This window comes from Caretta caretta, chromosome 1 (genome assembly GCF_965140235.1).
Source record: "Caretta caretta isolate rCarCar2 chromosome 1, rCarCar1.hap1, whole genome shotgun sequence".
NCBI lineage: Eukaryota > Metazoa > Chordata > Testudines > Cheloniidae > Caretta > Caretta caretta.
Window position 1 is genome coordinate 42,445,463 of NC_134206.1, and position 16,756 is coordinate 42,462,218.

The following is a 16,756-nucleotide window of genomic DNA, read 5'->3' on the forward strand; positions in this document are numbered from 1 at the left end:
CAGCTGAAAACAATTCACCATGAAAAGATGGGTAGAACCAGCTTGGAAGACTGGGTACTTTTAAAAATAAGGATACTCATGTTCCTTTTCTGCCCCTGTCCTGTTCACACATATCAGAGACTAGAAGAGTATTTGGATTTCTTCTGTGATATGACTTGTTAAATCTAGTGAATTTCAGTGAGGAAGGGAAGAGGAAAGAGATGATGAACAAAGAGAAACACCCTAATTAATCTCAAATATGCATTTTACAATATTAATCAGTGTTATTCAGGGTGCAAATGCTTTATATTCTTATCACAAATCACAACCACTTTCAACCTTTTCTCTTTTTGATATTATATGTAGATGGTCACCTGCTTAAACACCCCTCAAAGACAACTTCATAGCCCTGGTCTACACTAGGACTTTAGGTCGAATTTAGCAGCGTTAAATCGATGTAAACCTGCACCCGTCCACACGATGAAGCCCTTTATTTCGACTTAAAGGGCTCTTAAAATCGATTTCCTTACTCCACCCCTGACAAGTGGATTAGCGCTTAAATCGGCCTTGCTGGGTCGAATTTGGGGTACTGTGGACACAATTCGACAGTATTGGCCTCTGGGAGCTATCCCAGAGTGCTCCATTGTGACCGCTCTGGACAGCACTCTCAACTCAGATGCACTGGCCAGGTAGACAGGAAAAGAACCGCGAACTTTTGAATCTCATTTCCTGTTTGGCCAGCGTGGCAAGCTGCAGGTGACCATGTGGAGCTCATCAGCAGAGGTGACCATGATGGAGTCCCAGAATCGCAAAAGAGCTCCAGCATGGACTGAACGGGAGGTACGGGATCTGATCGCTGTATGGGAAGAGGAATCCGTGCTATCAGAACTCCATTCCAGTTTTCGAAATGCCAAAACCTTTGTCAAAATCTCCCAGGGCATGAAGGACAGAGGCCATAACAGGGACCCGAAGCAGTGCCGCATGAAACTTAAGGAGCTGAGGCAAGCCTACCAGAAAACCAGAGAGGCGAACGGCCGCTCCGGGTCAGAGCCCCAAACATGCTGCTTCTATGATGAGCTGCATGCCATTTTAGGGGGTTCAGCCACCACTACCCCAGCCATGTTGTTTGACTCCTTCAATGGAGATGGAGGCAATACGGAAGCAGGTTTTGGGGACGAAGAAGAAGATGATGATGAGGAGGAGGTTGTAGATAGCTCACAGCAAGCAAGTGGAGAAACCAGTTTTCCCGACAGCCAGGAACTGTTTCTCACCCTGGACCTGGAGCAAGTACCCTCCGAACCCACCCATGGCTGCTTCCTGGACCCGGCAGGCGGAGAAGGGACCTCCGGTGAGTGTACCTTTTAAAATACTATACATGGTTTAAAAGCAAGCATGTGAAAGGATTACTTTGCCCTGGCATTCGCGGCTATCCTGGATGTACTCCCAAAGCCTTTGCAAAAGGTTTCTGGGGAGGGCAGCCTTATTGCGTCCTTCATGGTAGGACACTTTACCACTCCAGGCCAGTAACACGAACCCGGGAATCATTGTACAACAAAGCATTGCAGTGTATGTTTGCTGGCGTTCAAACAACATCCGTTCTTTATCTCTCTGTGTTATCCTCAGGAGAGTGAGATATCATTCATGGTCACCTGGTTGAAATAGGGTGCTTTTCTTCAGGGGACACTCAGAGGAGCCCGTTCCTGCTGGGCTGTTTACCTGTGGCTGAACAGAAATGTTCCCCGCTGTTAGCCACGGGGAGGGGGGAGGGTTGAGGGGGTAGCCACGTGGTAGGGGGAGGCAAAATGCGACCTTGTAACAAAAGCACATGTGCTATGTATGTAATGTTAACAGCAAGGTTTACCCTGAAAGAGTGTAGCCAGTGTTTTATAAAATGTATCTTTTTAAATACCGCTCTCCCATTTTTTTTCTCCACCAGCTGCATGTGTTTCAATGATCACAGGATCTTCTCCTTCCCAGAGACTAGTGAAGATTAGAAAGAAAGAAAATACGCACTCGCGATGAAATGTTCTCCGAGCTCATGCTGTCCTCCCACACTGACAGAGCACAGACAAATGCGTGGAGGCAAATAATGTCAGAGTGCAGGAAAGCACAAAATGACCGGGAGGAGAGGTGGCAGGCGGAAGAGAGTAAGTGGCGGGCTGAAGACAGGGCTGAAGCTCAAATGTGGCGGCAGCGTGATGAGAGGAGGCAGGATTCAATGCTGAGGCTGCTGCAGGACCAAACCAGTATGCTCCAGTGTATGGTTGAGTTGCAGCAAAGGCAGCTGGAGCACAGACTGCCACTGCAGCCCCTCTGTAACCAACCGCTCTCCTCCCCAAGTTCCATAGCCTCCACACCCAGATGCCCAACAACGCGGTGGGGGGGCCACCAGCCAACCAGTCACTCCGCCACAGAGGATTGCCCAAAAAAAAGAAGGCTGGCATTCAATAAATTTTAAAGTTGTAAACTTTTAAAGTGCTGTGCTTAAAGTGCTGTGTGGCATTTTCCTTCCCTCCTCCACCACCCCTCCTGGGCTACCTTGGTAGTCATCCCCCTATTTGTGTGATGAATGAATAAAGAATGCATGAATGTGAAGCAACAATGACTTTATTGCCTCTGCAAGCAATGATTAAAGGGTGGTTAGCTTGCAGGGAAGTAGAGTGAACCAAGGGGCGGTGGGTTTCATCAAGGAGAAACAAAGAGAACTTTTACACCGTAGCCTGGCCAGTCATGAAACTGGTTTTCAAAGCTTCTCTGATGCGTACCGCGCCCTCCTGTGCTCTTCTAACCGCCCTGGTGTCTGGCTGCGCGTAACCAGCAGCCAGGCGATTTGCCTCAACCTCCCACCCCGCCATAAACGTCTCCCCCTTACTCTCACAGATATTGTGGAGCACACAGCAAGCAGTAATAACAGTGGGAATATTGGTTTCGCTGAGGTCTAAGCGAGTCAGTAAACTGCACCAGCGTGCCTTTAAACGTCCAAATGCACATTCTACCACCATTCTGCACTTGCTCAGCCTGTAGTTGAACAGCTCCTGACTACTGTCCAGGCTGCCTGTGTACGGCTTCATGAGTCATGGCATTAAGGGGTAGGCTGGGTCCCCAAGGATACATATAGGCATTTCAACGTCCCCAATAGTTATTTTCCGGTCTGGGAATAAAGTCCCTTCCTGCAGCTTTTGAAACAGACCAGAGTTCCTGAAGATGCGAGCATCATGCACCTTTCCCAGCCATCCCACGTTGATGTTGGTGAAACGTCCCTTGTGATCCACCAGAGCTTGCAGCACTATTGAAAAGTACCCCTTGCGGTTTATGTACTCGCCGGCTTGGTGCTCCGGTGCCAAGATAGGGATATGGGTTCCATCTATGGCCCCACCACAGTTAGGGAATCCCATTGCAGCAAAGCCCTCCACTATGACCTGCACATTTCCCAGGGTCACTACCCTTGATATCAGCAGATCTTTGATTGCGTGGGCTACTTGCATCACAGCAGCCCCAACAGTAGATTTGCCCACTCCAAATTGATTCCCATCTGACCGGTAGCTGTCTGGCGTTGCAAGCTTCCACAGGGCTATCGCCACTCGCTTCTCAACTGTGAGGGCTGCTCTCACCTTGGTATTCATGTGCCTCAGGGCAGGGGAAAGCAAGTCACAAAGTTCCATGAAAGTGCCCCTACGCATGCGAAAGTTTCGCAGCCACTGGGAATCATCCCAGACCTGCAACACTATGCAGTCCCACCAGTCTGTGCTTGTTTCCCGAGCCCAGAATCGGTGTTCCACAGCATGAACCTGCCCCATTAGCACCATGATGCATGCATTGGCAGGGCCCATGCTTTCAGAGAAATCTGTGTCCATGTCCTGATCACTCACGTGACTGCGCTGACGTCGCCTCCTCGCCCGGTATCGCTTTGCCAGGTTCTGGTGCTGCATATACTGCTGGATAATGCGTGTGGTGTTTAATGTGCTCCTAATTGCCAAAGTGAGCTGAGCGGCCTCCATGCTTGCCTTGGTATGGCGTCCGCACAGAAAAAAGGCGCGGAACGATTGTCTGCCGTTGCTCTGACGGAGGGAGGGGCGGCTGACAACATGGCTTACAGGGTTGGCTTCAGGGAGCTAAAATCAACAAAGGCGGTGGCTTTACATCAAGGAGTATTTCAGGCAGGACTTCACGGAGGGTTCCAATAAGAAATGGTGCACCTAAGTTATTGTTCTTATTGGAACAATGAGGTTAGTCTGGCCTCTGATTGATACATGGCTAGATTTACCTTGCTGCACCTTCTCTGTGAGTGACTGCAGTGTGACCTAGAGGAATGAGTCCCCTAGATGGGGGAGGGGAGGGAAACAAATGAGTACAAAACAAATCTGGTCTATTTCTTGTTTTCATCCACTCCATCTATCTTTTACATCTTTGACTGGCAGCAGACGGTGCAGAAGGACTGCATGCCATCTACATCTCATGGCTGCCCGGCAGAAGATGATGCAATAGGACTGCTAGCAATCCGTATCGCCTGCCTGCTCACCATAAGATGGTTCAATAGGACTGACTGCAGGACTAAAGAGAATGACCTGGTCGAGTCACTCCAAATTTAGTCCCTGCGCCCATGTCTGCCCAGGCGCTCCTGGCCGATGTGGCCAGGAGCACCTTGGACATGACGAGGATGGTTACCAGTCGTACTGTACCGTCTGCTGCCACAAGGCAATGGGTTGCTGCTACTGTGTAGCAATGCAGTAACATGTCTGCCAGCACCCAGGAGACATAGGGTGACGGTTACCTGAGCAGGCTCCATCCTTGCCGTGGTATGGCGTCTGCACAGGTAACTCAGGAAAAAAGGCGCGAAACGATTGTCTGCCCTTGCTTTCACGGAGGGAGGGAGGGAACGGGGGCCTGAGGTTATGTACCCAGAACCACCCGTGACAATGTTTTAGCCCCATCAGGCATTGGGATCTCAACCCAGAATTCCAATGGGCAGCGGAGACTGCGGGAACTGTGGGATAGCCACCCACAGTGTAACACTCCGGAAGTCGACGCTAGCCTCGGTACTGTGGAAGCACTCCGCCAAGTTAATGCACTTAATGCACTTAGAGCATTTTCTGTGGGGACACACACACTCGAATATATAAAACTGATTTCTAAAAAACCGACTTCTATAAATTCGACCTGATTTCATAGTGTAGACATACCCATAGATTCCAAGGCCAGAAGGAACCATTGTAATCTTCTAGTCTGACCTCCTGTATAACACAGGCCATAGAACTTCCCCAAATTAATTCCTAGAGCAGATCTTTTTGAAAAACATTGAATCTTGATTTAAAAATTGCCAGTGATGGAGAATACATCACAATTCTTAGTAAATTGTTCCAATGGTTAATTACATTCACTGTTAAAAATTCATGCCTCATTTCCAGTCTGAAATTGTCTAGCTACAATTTCCAGCCATTGGATTGTGTTACATATTTCTCTGCTAGATTGAAGACTCTATTCACAAATACTTGTTCCCCATGTAGGTCCTTATAGACTGTAACAAAGTCACCCCTTAACCGTCTTTTTGGTAAGCTAACTAGATTGAGCTCCTATCACCATAAGGTATATATTTTAATCCTTTAATCATTCTCGTGGCTCCTTCTAAACCCTCTTCAGTATATCAACATCCTTCTTGGATTGTAGACACCAGAACTGGATGCAGTATTCCATCAGTGGTTGCATGAGTGCCACATACAGAGGTCAAATAACCTCTCTACTGCTGCTCGAGATTCCCCTGTGTATATATCCAAGGATCACATTAGCTCTTTTGGCCACATGATTGCACTGGGAGCTCATGTTCAGCTGATTACCCACCATGACCTCCAAATCTTTTTCCGAGTCACTGCTTCCCAGGAGAGAATATGGCCTACATTTTTTGTTCATAGTTGTATACACTTACATTTAGCCATGTTCAGACTCATATTGTTTGCTTGTACCCAGTTTACCAAGCAATCCAGATTGAGCTATCCTCTTCATTATTTACCACTTATTTATCATTATTTACCCATTTTTTGTGTCATCTGAAAACTTTATCAGTGATGATTTTATATTTTCTTCCAGATCATTGATTAAAAGGTTAAATAGCATAGGGCCAAAAACTGACCAGTGCAGGACCTCACTAGAAACACACCAACTGGATGATGATTCCCCATTTACAATTACATTTTAAGATTTATTAATTAGCCAGCTTGAAATCCATTTAATGGGTGCTCTGTTAATTTAATGTCATCCTGGTTTTTAAATCAAAATGCCATGCGGTACTAAGTCAAATGCCTTACAAAAGTCTACATTTATTATATCAACACTATTATCTTTATCAATCAAACCTGTAATCTCATAAAAAAGATATCAGGTTAGTTTGACAGGGACTATTTTCCATAAACTCATCTTGATTAGCATTAACTAGATTACCCTACTTTTTGTTTTTTATTAATTTAATCCAAATCAACTGCACTATTATCTAGCATAGGATCAGTGTCAGACTGACAGACTTAAAATTATGTGGGTCATCCCACCTACCCCTTTTAAATATTGGAACAACCTAAGCTTCCTTCCAGTCTTCTGGAACTTCCCCAATGTTCGAAGACTTGTTGAAAATCAGTATTAATGTCCAGTGAGCTACTCAGTCAACTCTTTGAAAACTCTTGGGTGCAAATGATCTGGAACCTGCTTATTCAAAAATATCTAACTTTAGTAGATGCTGTTTATCATAGTCCTGAGATACTAGTGGAATGGACAGAGTATCATCATATGATATAACTGTATCAACTGTTTCTTTCCCAAATGCAGAATAGATATATTTACTGAATATTTCTGTCTTTTCAGCATTATTATTGATAATTCTATCGTTTCCATCTAGAAATGGACAAATACCATTGTCAGGATTCTTTTTGTTATCAAAATACTTTAAAAATCCTTCTTATTGTCCTTAACTCTGCTGACCATAGATTTCATCTTGTGTGCCTTTGCTTCTCTTACCAATTTTCTACTATTCCTAGCTTCTGATTTGTATTCATTACTATCAACTTCCCCATTTTTAAACAATTCCCAATTATCATTCACATTTTTCTGGTTAAATTCTTCCTCCCAACTGGCTCATAAATGTTTTTACTTTGTGAAATTGGCCCTTTTAAAGCACCAAATACATATATTACTGGTCTGGACTTTATTCTGTTTGTGTGTTAATACATATGATCAAGTCATGACTCAAATACTGCTCTCGCACAGGTGCAATCCCAGTGAAGTACATAGGGTTACTCTGGGGTGGGTAAGAGCTGTATTTGGCCATCTGAACCTAAATGCATAACAAAGAAATGCCTTTCTTGTGGTTTGTTGGCATTGCACTTGGTTGCAGTGTGAGAGGCTTCCAAATTCCAAGCACAACTTTTGCCATGATTCTCTTTCTTTTCTTTTTTTTTTTTAGCTCTTCTTCCAAACTTTGCTAGGCTTTTGTGTGCTCCGAAGTTAGTAGCAGAGATATTCTCTGGGGCTGGTTAAAAAAATGTCATGCTTAGATCAGAACAAGAGTCTTGCATGATGACCCCTCAGGATGGAATTCTTCTGGGAGGAGATGAGTGCAAGTAAGGTGAGCTTAATGCAGAACTTGCTTCAAAGGTCAGAAGCTCAGCTGGTGTAAATTGGCATAGCTCCATTAACATAAATAGAGTTACAGTGATTTACACCAGATGAGGATCTAGCCCAGGACATGTAGCACATATTGCAAGTGAATGAGATCAGCACAGCAAAATGCTTTTCCGTCTAGAACTATCCACGCAGAGGCTGAGAGAATATAAAATATTTATGTTTTGGAGGAAGCAAACAAAATGGGTGAGAGAAGGCATGGTTAAAATGATGAAGCAAAGGGAATTTGAGGGCGTAAAGAATACTTTAAGGGACTGATTCCAATTTTACTTGCACTATTATTGCAGTGGTGTAACATCATTGCTTTCAATGTGATACTTCTGATTTATACCAGTGTAAGTGAATTGGGTTCTACATTTTTCATTCTTTTCCCCTCACACCCCACTCCCAAATATTAAGAAGGAGACGGGTCTCAGTTCGCCACTGCTTTGTGCCCTCTGTAGTCATTTACATGCCTGTAAAGTGAGGATAAGTTGGGTGTAAAACACTGCCTACCACGTTCTCAGTCCCAGATGGGCGAGTGAGGTAATCCTTTGCCTGTCTAAAGCTGTGCAGAGAGAGTTAAACTGCTGTCGACAGCATGGCTCTCTGCGAGCTGCAAAGTTAGTATGTCTGGAGCAGAAGGGAGTGTGGCTATATAAAATCTAGCTGGCATTCATTTTCAGCCCCACCATTGGGATTCAATTGCCATAATCATCCCATGTAAGATAATGATACATTCAGCCAATTCTGAACTCCTGTGTAAATGGACTGGTCTCTTGCATTTTTGAAATGTTGGGTATCATGACAGCCCAATTTATTACAACTACAAGGTGCACATTTTATATTTTGCACTTTGAAATATGTGCAATAATTCATTATCAGTAATGCTCTGCATTGCCTCTTAGATACTTATCATTGTGCATCACCCACCTCATGGACACCTATAGACAATAATAGGTATAATGGGGAATTCTATTCTATGGTCTAGTGCAGTGTTTCCCAAACTTGGCATGCCGCTTGTTCAGGGAAAGCCCCTGGCTGGCCGGGCCAGTTTGTTTACCTGCCGCATCTCCAGGTTCGGCCGATCGCGGCTCCCACTGGCCGGGGTTCGCTGTGCCCAGCCAATGGGGGCTGCAGGAAGCAGCGGCCAGTACGTCCCTCGGCCCATGCTGCTTCTTGCAGCCCCCATTGGCTGGGCACAGCGAACCCCGGCCAGTGGGAGCCGCGATCGGCCGAACCTGCAAACGCGGCAAGTAAACAAACTGGCCTGGCCCGCCAGGGACTTTCCCTGAACAAGTGGCATCCCAAGTTTGGGAAACACTGGTCTAGTGGATAAGAAAGTGGACTAGGGATAAAACAATGTCAGTTCTATTCTTGTCTTTGCTGTGTGATCTTGGGTCATTTTCTTTCTCTCTATACCTCTTGTTCCCCTCTCAAGCTCTGGCTGTTTTATCTATTTAGATTGTAAGCTCTTGGGGGCAAGGACTTTCTCTTATTATTTGTTTGTACAGTGCCTACCACAAATGGACCCTATATCTCAGATGGGACCCCCAGTATTACAATATTGTAATACAAATAAATAATAACTTTGCATGTGCCTGAGTTAGTGGCTTGGAAAGGTGAACATTTTAAAATATTTCATGTGTGCAAAAGAACAATGGCAGTCATTACACAGCATAATGTAAAATGCAAACTGATGGTCTGCAGCATTGTACTTCCTATTATTAGCTGCTATAGTTTTAGGGAGAAATCCACTAACAATCTTGCAACTAAATAAGAGACCAAAGCAGAGCAGTGATGTTCCAGATACAAACCCCAGGTGGGGATGTTGGAATATCTTATGCAAATTGTGACAGACTTTTACACAAGCAGAAGTTAGGTCATTTAATTGTAGCTGAATTGGTGTTTGTTCTCTCAGTTTAGTTTTTGTGATGGTTAAATGTGTTTCTATGTGGAACATAAGAAGGGTCCATATATTCCACAATTTCAAGGCGGCAGAACTTGCCATGGAATCTACCCATTGCCACAGAATCTGAGCTTTTCATTTTTGTTGGGTTTTTTATGATGTTTTTAGCCCTTAGGGTTACAAAGATAACCTTACAAATGTGAATCAAGTATGTGCAAGGTAGTGATGTCTGCCTGAACCTGCAAAGCCTGATGCAATAGCAATCGGAGGTGTGAACTGCTCCATTCATCTTAACTTTAGGGCCCTGAGAATGCCATGACTCTACAGCCATGAAATCTGGCATCTTCCCAAATTGCCATGACATTTAGCATTCTTGCTGCAGAATTCATCATTGTATTGCCACCAAGAGTCTGAGGTGATTTTTTCCTGTTGTTCTGCCCTGCCAGAACCTGCCCAGAGGTGTCTCTTGCTCTCCAGCTTTCCCCACAAGGATGACTTAATTGGATTTCAGTGCATGTCCCTGCACTGTTTCAGGGAGCTAGACAGCACTGGGTTGACATGACAGAGCTGACATCCAGTTTGCAGTCAGGGATGGTGGGAGTCAGATGTTTAATTTGGTGAGATTGGCAGTAAGGAGAACACTGCAGGTGCCAAGGAAATGAGTTATTAAAGCCAACTACAAGTGCCTTGCTTCCCCAGTGTACATGAGGAGAAGGAGGTTCTGAGCTGGATCTCCTGAACAATGTCGTGGAAGATGGCACCTGGGGAGTGGAACCAGGCCGACGGCAGAGCAGAATAAAAAGCAAAAGTTTGAAAATAATCATCAACAAACTGTACATCAATTAGTATTGTTAAGTATGAGCCATAGTTGTGTGAGTGTGGAGGGGTGGGAATGAAGGGGGTATTGTGGTGATAAATGAATGGTGCCAAAGAATTCAGGGACATCAGCCATTCTAGTCAGGTCTCATTGTGGCACAGAGTACACAGGGACCTGAAAATAGGTATCCCTCTGAATATTTTTCCTTTTCAGAGTTCAGAAGGAGGCATATAACCCTGGGCCCTACCCTTTACTTTTTGCAAAATGTAGGTATTTTTCCTTTTGGAAACTTTCTTCGCACAGCTGTTTGCACACCTGGCAAATTGTACCCATAATAATCTCCTCAGCAGGGCTCCTAAAGGTACACCTTATAGTGACAATAGTGGAATGTGGAAGGAATGGCTTTCTCTAGAATACTGAGCTTGTCATAGAAGAAGGTGGTCATCATTAGGGATATACTACATGGAATAGTCTCTCCCCATCTCTGTAACAAATGAAGCTGTGTGACTGAGAGGAAAAATCAGACACCCAGCTGAAAAATACACACAGCTTCCTGTGTACCACTGCTGACTTGTCTACAGAGCACACCGTATATCATTTTCAGTACTCCTGGTGGTACAGACAGGAATATACTTTGCTTCTCACTCCTCTTCTTGTCATTCAGAAGATGCAGCTGTGAGATAAACAGATGGCAGATACTTTTTCTCACACTTGTTGTTGCCAATGGCCAATGCAACCATATTAATTGGATTTTTAAAATGCTATTAAGTTGTTTCTCCCCTGTTTGGGTACTTTTTTAGTTTATGTGTATGTGTGTGGGGAGGTGGGAATGGTAATTTAAATTAAATGATGGATCTGGGGAGTAGAGGAGAGTACCATAAACAACACTCAGGAGGAAAGACTATGCTGGGGGTGCTATTTTTTGGAGGGGGGAGGGGGGCATTCCTTCCCGCAATGTAAAACAACCAATAGCCAAGCATCACCATCCTCCCTGGGCATGATCCAGAGCCAAGGGAAGTCAATGGAAGCCTTACCATTGGCTTCCGTAGGTTTTGCGTCCGGTCATATATCTGTTTCCTTTGCCATTAAGGTGTGTGGTGTCCCCTCTTCCATCCATATTTCCTCTTTTTTTATTATTATTTGTAGTTTGGTCATGCCAAGAAGCTACAGTCAGGGATCAGGGCCCGTTGTGCTCTGCAGTGATCCATACATAACAAAAATATGGTGCCTGTCCCATAGATCTTATCATCTAAGCATACTTGTAGTCAAAGGAAAGCATTCCTCCTAGCCCACTGGTGTTCCCGTATCCAGCCTTCATTGCTCCCCAAGTCCAGTACCTCTTCACTGCAGTCTATTTAATTTCCCTGAGTTGAACAACAAGCCCTGGGAATAGCTTAACAGGAATGATTCTCCTTAGCAGTACTGGCTTTAAAATTTTTCAGAGGGTCAGTAAAATGATCTCTCCAGTGAACTAAAAGGCTCATTTAAAATTAAACAAGTGTGTGTGGTGGGAGGAGGGGAAGGTGTACAGTTAACATTAAGTCAACTAAATTGAAAAACTGTACCCCTTACTAAGCCATATTTATATTTTTGGACAGTTCACCATGACCATTTTTAACAAAGTCCTTCTCAAGAGCCACAAGTTAGGGTCAGATGATCAATTCCACAAACAAATTCCTGGATTGGACACCAGGATCAGCTAATACCATATGCAGCCACATAGCAAAGGTTCTTCTCTTCCCCCAAATCTGGAACAGTGGAACAAGTAGTACATGAGCTCTGCTAACAGACCTGTTTTGTCCCACTGCTGAGTCTCCATATCATGTGTCGGATCACAAGTCAGTTTCACACAAATAGTGTGGATTGTATTAAGTCTTACGCTGACCTGACCTGGCATGAGATGATATATAGGCCCAGATCCTCAAAGATACACCTAACTCCCACTGATTTCAGTGGGAGAGAGGCTCCTAACAATCTCTTAGAACTGTACCATAAGTTTTAAATAGTGTACTGTTGTATCAACACTCAAACTATGCAGCTGTTTTAACAAGAAACATAGCTAAACTTGGCAAAAAATATAATAGAACACATCTAAAATGTAAATCATCCTCCACTTCAAAGGTTTAGCATTTTTGTAAATTCATTATGTCTCACCCTCTACTCAAGTCATACTCCTGGCCAGGGCTGGTCTCTATGGTGAAATGATAGGTGTATTTTAGAAGCCAAAATCTAAATAAATGAATACATATATGAGAATGCCCTATTAAGACAAATTGCTGACTCTTGATGCTCCATCCAATCCAGAGGTTCCTCACTGGTTCCTGAACAGCAGGGTTTAGGCCAGGAAGCACCGAACTGGGGCTCCTGTAGAATTCACATATGCACAAGCAAAGAGAAACTTGGTATGCTTCCAGCTGCCATGGTGCCACATAACTAGGATTGTATAGCTTATCATCACTCATCCTATACTTTGCTGCATTAAACATTTTTTAAAAGCCCTGCCCAAAGCTCTTGGCTTCTGTTGAACAGGGAATGCTTTCACATTGGTTATGTTCCATTTGAAAATTTCAGACAGCGCTCTGAGACTGTTAGATGAAGCCCAGTTCACATAGCTCATCCAGCTCAGATCATGTGCAGATACACGCAACAAAATGTCAACACGTCCCTAAGCAAACTGTATTTATGGTTTTAAAAACGTAGTTTTTAAAAATATGTCTTTTCTGGGGCTTTTTAAAGATAGCTATAGTTATTGCAAATTGAATAATTGTTTTCAAACCCACAAAACTTGGACCAGCACCAACCTCTTATGCTCTCTTTGTTTATTTAATGGGATTGTTAGTGGTACATAGCTATGCCAATAATTAATGCAGAGAGCTCAAATATCAGGAATTTTTATAGGGGTTCCAAGATTTCTGATGGGAATTCTTTAGAAATGAACTTCATTTTGAAGATAACATAAGCAATAAGCCAAAACTGCAAAAAGTGTCACAGCTGCACTGATTTTTTAAATTCACATTTCTGACCATTAATAGATGTCCTTCTTAGCTGTATTTTACTGAAGCAATACAGATCAGTAAATAGGGGAGAGGTTGTGACAATTACAGTTGGACATTCTGGGCAGGTACCCTGGAGAAATTATCCCAGACCCTGTTTGTTAATTACAGTTCATATCTAGGTGAATTATCAACAGATCTATTACCCACTGAGTTAATCACAAATGTAAAACAATATCAGTTTTTTATAATCTTTTTCAGTTCACATGTGTATCTAGAATTATATAAAAAGAAAAGGAGTACTTGTGGCACCTTAGAGACGAACAAATTTATTTGAGCATAAGCTTTTGTGAGCTACAGCTCACTTCATCGGATGCATTCAGCTCAATTCATCGGATGCATTCAGTTTTCCACTGAATGCATCCGATGAAGTGAGCTGTAGCTCACGAAAGCTTATGCTCAAATAAATTTGTTCGTCTCTAAGGTGCCACAAGTACTCCTTTTCTTTTTGAGAATACAGACTAACATGGCTGCTACTCTGAAACCTAGAATTATATACTAATATAAATAGTTCAGTAAACTGTAGCGTGAGAAGGTAAAATAATTACACTTACTGTTATGCAAAGTATTTATCATTTGTAATATCAGAAATGAAATAACAGATTTTAACATTATATTGTATCTGCACATGCTGGTGACATTGCCTACTGAGCCATTGTACAGTAGTTTAACTCAGTGATGACATAGGATAATATAGTCTGTCTCCTGACATGTGAATTGGGAAGTGAAAGAGATTCAAAATGGAAGATTTGGGTTGTCATGGAGGTGATCCAGGTATAGCTACTGGAGTTCATGGTACACTATAGTATATATTTCATAGTATTGTTCATGCACACTCTCTAACACCAAAAGTATGGCTAATGACAGCTCATGCATCTGTCGAAGCTCAGACGACAGCTTATGCATCTGGCTAATGACAGCTCATGCATCTGACGAAGTGGGTATTCCCCCATGAAAGCTTATGCTCCAATACGTTGGTTAGTCTATAAGGTGCCATAGGACTCTTTGCTGCTTTTAATGACAGCGCACTAGCCATACTTAGTGGGAGTGTATGTGTTTGTGCTGTGCTTGCTGCTTGACTGAAATATACCGTGTGGTCTGTTTGTTTGGGGGACCGTGTGCTGCCCCTTTGTGTGCTGAGCCTAGCGGCCTGCTAGGCAAGGCTGAGAGCTTCTTAATAAGGCTTTAGCACTCACACTTAATGAGCCCTTTGGCACCTATCAACCCTTAACCAGGGGGCAGGGCTATTCAGGGAGGCCGGGGCTTTAAAAAGCTTGCTCCTAAGCTACCAGAGGAGCTAGAGAACAGGAGTTGCTAACAGGAGAGTTTTGTGAGGGAGTTTAGGGGGGAAGTGTATGGGGGAGCTAGATACACTTAACATTCCTTAAACTTAAAGCCAAAACCCTCCAGATAAAAACAAAACATCAACAAAGGAACTAACTTCAAGAGGGAAAAGATAATGCAGGCAGAAGTCCAGCAACAGAGTGGGGGTTACCCAGTTTATTGCACCCAATGCAGCATGTACAATTACCTGTCCTATGGCGAGGTGGTGTATGTGTGCATTCGGTGCCAGGAACTCCTGTCCCTCAGAGACTGTGTACGGGCTTTGGAGACCAGAGTGGCTGAACTAGAGGAGCTAAGGGAGACGGAGAGGTACATAGATGAGATTTTCCAGGACACAGGAGAACAGTCCCACCCCTGGTCTAACAGCCTCTGTGCTGTTGAGGAGGATGAAAGTCTCAGGGAAGGAGAACATCCAACTGGAGCAGAGGGAAACGATCCCATAGTTGGGACCCTCCTTCCAGATGAAGTTGTGGTATCCTCTTGCACTGAGGATACCTCTCTGGGGGAGGGAACTCCCGTTATTAGGAAGAGACTGGTATTAGTAATGGGTGATTCGATCATTAGAAACATAGATAGCTGGGTTTGCGACGACTGGGAGAACCGCGTAGTGACTTGCCTGCCTGGTGCGAAGGTTGCGGATCTCTCGAGACATCTAGATAGACTTATGTGTAGTGCTGGGGAGGAGTCGGTGGTCATGGTAAATGTAGGTACCAATGACATAGGGAAGGATAGGAGAGAGGTCCTGGAAGCCAAATCTAGGCTGCTAGATAAAAGATTGAAGTCCAGGACCTCCATGGTAGCATTCTCTGAAAGGGGAACTACACAAAAATGAGGAGGTTAGTTAAACAGAAATTAAAAGCCACAGTGCCAAAAGTGAAATCCCTGCAAGCTGCATGGAAACTTTTTAAAGACATCATAATAGAGGTTCAACTGAAATGTATACCCAAATTAAAAAAACGTAGTAAGAGAACCAAAAAAGTGCCACAGTGGCTAAACAACAAAGTAAAAGAAGCAGTGAGAGGCAAAAAAGGCATCCTTTAAAAAGTGGAAGTTAAATCCTAGTGAGGAAAATAGAAAGGAGCATAAACTGTGGCAAACGAAGGGTAAAAATATAATTATGTAACTCTTCTGCTAGGTGGAGCCAGCAGCAACCAGGGCCAGGTTCAATATCTAGGGGTTTCTTTCCATTGATACAGCACAGAACTGGCTCAAGCCACCACCCAGTAACCTGGGACAATTACACACCACCTCTGGGAGGTAGTACTTCCCCACTCGCAAGCACAGAGTCTGAGTGTAGAAAAGAAACTTTTAATTAAAGGATGAAAGTAATTTGGGAAAACACCGCAAACAGGGTTCATAAACATTAACCATGAGTAAAAGACCCACTCCCAAGTAGGTTGGGCAGTGTCCTTTTCCCCTCAGGTTCTTAAGTCCAGCAACACAAAAGTCCCTTTCACGTGCCCATCCCTTCTCTGCACCCCACTCACAGTTGCTGTCCTTGGTCAGTGCAGACCCAGAGTTCAGAGGTGCATCGGCAGAGTTCCCCTTCCTCCCCCCGTTGGGGTAAAGAGGTACCTTACTCGCTCTGTTGCTCGGGCACTCGCTCACCGCCCCTCTCTGCTGGCCGCTCCTGCTGGCCACCTGCTTACCGCTCTTGCCGTACCTCTCCACCAGCCGCCCTGCTGGCTGCTCATCACGCCACTCCTCTGCAGCAGCCACTCCTTCACCAGCTGACTGTCAGTTGCCTTCTGCTGCCACCTGCCTCTCTGCTGTGACCTCTGCACATCAGTCTCTTCATAATTTTCAGCTCATTGCAGGCTGGGCAGAAACATTGCCCCAACTCAAGTGATTTCAGCTCTCAGTGATTTTTAGGTCTTAGCAGAAAGGGCAGAAACACAGTCTTACCACAACTGATTTCAGCTCTGATTGGGCATTTAACATAACAAATTTCAGAGGAACAGCCGTGTTAGTCTGTATTCGCAAAAAGAAAAGGAGTACTTGTGGCACCTTAGA